The 3216-nt window shown below is 28.3% G+C and overlaps 1 long non-coding RNA gene across 1 annotated transcript; it reads right to left on the minus strand.

The window, feature by feature from the left end:
* Nucleotides 1-900: 900 nt before the first annotated feature.
* LOC139354674 (uncharacterized) lies at nt 901-2332 on the minus strand. Its single transcript, XR_011605574.1, has 3 exons — nt 2178-2332; nt 1317-1448; nt 901-1189 (listed from the first exon to the last, which is right to left on the minus strand). It is a non-coding gene; the product is annotated as an uncharacterized lncRNA (long non-coding RNA).
* Nucleotides 2333-3216: the final 884 nt, after the last annotated feature.

Consider the following 3216-nt stretch of genomic DNA (forward strand, 5'->3'; position numbering starts at 1 on the left):
TTGACCCCAAATGAATTTAAATTGAAGGCCCCTATTATTGTGGTTGATATTTCATATCAAAACACATCAGTGAAAACTGGTCCTTTTGATGTAAGAATTTCAATAGAACTGAAGACACCAAATCATGAAAATACCCAAGCTTACTGTCTCCTCAAACATGACCGTTTAGTTGAATATAACCCATTAAACGGACTAGTACAACGAGTTGTTTAACATTAGAAAAATGTTGAAAGATACTGTTTCGATTGATGTTCAAGGTTTCTTTGATAATAATAATAATTTTATTCTAAAAGAAATTGGAATTGTATTCGAAAAAGAGAATAGTTTTACTACTACTTTGCTACACTGGTAAAAAAAACATCGTAAATGTCACTATTTCGCCAACGTTTCAACTATTTTTCCCAGCGGTTTAGAACCTAACATGAAAATCGTAAAAACGAAAACGTTAAATAGTTAATTATTTTTTGAATAATCTCGTAGTAAGTTCAACGATTTTTTAAATTCGATCAAATACGTTAAAATAGTACAAAATAATTAAATTAAATATGTTCGATAGTAAAAAGTATTATATTTTTATATTTCTTTTAAATATTTTCATATTTAGTTCCAGTAAATAGAATATTTCATTTGAATGGTTTTTATAGTTAAAATAATAATAGCCCGCCTTAAAACTCAGCATATTTTTATTTGGATTAAATAATTCTCATATTTAAAACAGACTGGGATGAACTTTAATATAAATACAAATTTTATTTAAATTAAATATAATCCCCTTTAAAAGAACTGTACTTTATTTTTGATTTAAATATAGTATTTAGGCCATACTATTATGGTGCATATTCAATTTAAACCGATCCGTAGTTAAAAACAAGCGTGATTTATATTTAAAAATGCCACAAATAAGTATGCAATGTGTTTTTATTTAAAATAAACTTAAACATATCATCCAAACAATTGTTCTGCTTACATTATTTTTTTTTACCATGCTAACACGTTATCATTTTTTTTGTTTTAATTTAATTTATATAATACATATGCATAGGGCAGCTAGTAAAGTTTGCAACATTCGTACGCCTGCATGTGCGTTCAAAACTTTCCGAGTCCAGTAGTGAGAAATTCTTTCGCTTGTTGGTTTCCTTAATGACGGCCGACAGTACAGACAATATAGACTAAATGTAGTCCTTGGAATCTGTGAATAAGAATATGGTATTAAATTTTTGGTAATGGCATAATTTAGAAAAAGTCAAGCTTATTATAAGAACATAAAATGTAACCTGCAAAAAGTTTAGTTTAAATTTATTAAAATTATATATTACCGATTGATACAGTTTTTTGAGCTGTCTTTAATAGTTTATGACACTCTTTGTTTTGTATTTGCTCTTCATAAAACCAAAAATCCTTTTCCTTGCTTCTTTCTCAGGGTACAATATGTTGAAATCAATTTATATCTATAAAGAAAAAGTTAAGTAGTTTTATATTAAGTTTCGAGTAGGTTGTTTTATATATAAGGATTTAAATATGACCAAAATATTTTTTTAATTTAATTTGTTTTTATTTTTAAAAAATTAAAAATTAGATAAGTGTAATATCGGCCAATTCCTGAAACACGTGTTTACCACATACCGAAGTATTCGTAAAAAAAACTTTTAATAAAATCGAAAATGCGAAAAATTATTTTTTGTGAATTCCGAATATAAACCGAATTCGCTCTTAAAAGAATGTTGGATCAGTAAATTAACTCAAAGAGAAAAATCACGTGAAAGAACAAAAAAATATAATAAAGATTTAGGTGAAACGACTGCGACGCCACAGAGCAGAATGCAACGGCAGCAAAGCGTCTTTTTAGCGCCTTTTTATTGTTTTTCTTCTCGTGCATTCTACTCCTTTTATCTAGTTTTCGCGGGTTTTCGCTTAATTTCCTTTCATATTCTTCATTTCTTTCGCGTATTTTTTATCCACTTCATGTTTATTACACAACCGTATGTCTTTTTTTGATTTAAATGTAATGCTCTTTTAAGCTTTAATTTCTTCAAATGTATTATCTAAATTATCACGACATACATATGTAATAACGCGCACAACAAAGAAGAAACTCAAAAAGGAAAAGTGCGACAAAAAAAACGTGGACATGCACATGCCTTAATATTAAGTAATTATTGTATTTTTATTTGACTCACCTTTTTGCTGTACTTTTCACTTTTTTACTTCACTTAAATGAACACTTGTCTCTGAAACAATTTCTCTCTAAAAACTAAAACTCTATTAAACGCTTTTTCATCCGATCAGGAGAACCGCTTGCTTCGAAGTGATCGCGGTATTCGCTACAAAGCGGAGTGTCAAAATATTTCGTATATACATACATACATACATATGCATGTGTGCAAAAAGGACGGACAAATTCTGTCGCGTGGCGTTACTTTACAATAGAGGTCAAAGTAATGGGGAAGAAAATAACAAAATATGTACAAATAAGTCATTAAGTTTAATAACTTTTATATGTCAATTTAGTAATATATATATTATTTTATTATATTTATATATTATATGACCATATCTTATTGTCAAAACATCGGTACACAAGAAATATTAATGTTCTAATGCACATACATATTTTCTTGACCACCAATGTACAAATGCGAATGGAAGAAGATGACGCGCTTGCGTTTGCCGTTTTGCTTGTTCATTTTTATCTCTAATTTGTCTGAATGTATGTATGTAAGTATGCACATTGTGCCGTTGGTTTTACGGCCCAGCGTTTACAATGCACGCACATTTTTTCTTTGCCTAAGCATGTTATTGTACTTTTAATAGTAAATTACAAAGCCAATTCTTATGATAATTGTCATGGAAAAAGAAAGAGGCTGCCGGTGGTTGGGCAGCCGTAACTAAAACCCTATTCTTCAAATATTAAAGCTGTTTTTCTTTTGCAAATTATTAATAATTTAAATTATGTTGTGTATATGGGTCACAAACTTAATACATATACATACATATGTAATTTGATTTATAATTTACTATTATTTGGTCAAATACAAATTGTAAAAACGTTCTATATTCAAAATAAAAGAGTTCATATTCCGAACAAATGGAAAAAGTATTTACTCGAAATTTAAAAAACCATCAAATATACTATGAATTGAACTACTTTTTATAATAGTTAAAACCAAGATGGCCACATTGGATTTGAATGTGACTAACTTGTTTTTAAATAAAAAT

Source organism: Drosophila suzukii, unplaced genomic scaffold (genome assembly GCF_043229965.1).
Source record: "Drosophila suzukii unplaced genomic scaffold, CBGP_Dsuzu_IsoJpt1.0 scf_13, whole genome shotgun sequence".
NCBI classification, from domain to species: Eukaryota; Metazoa; Arthropoda; class Insecta; order Diptera; family Drosophilidae; genus Drosophila; species Drosophila suzukii.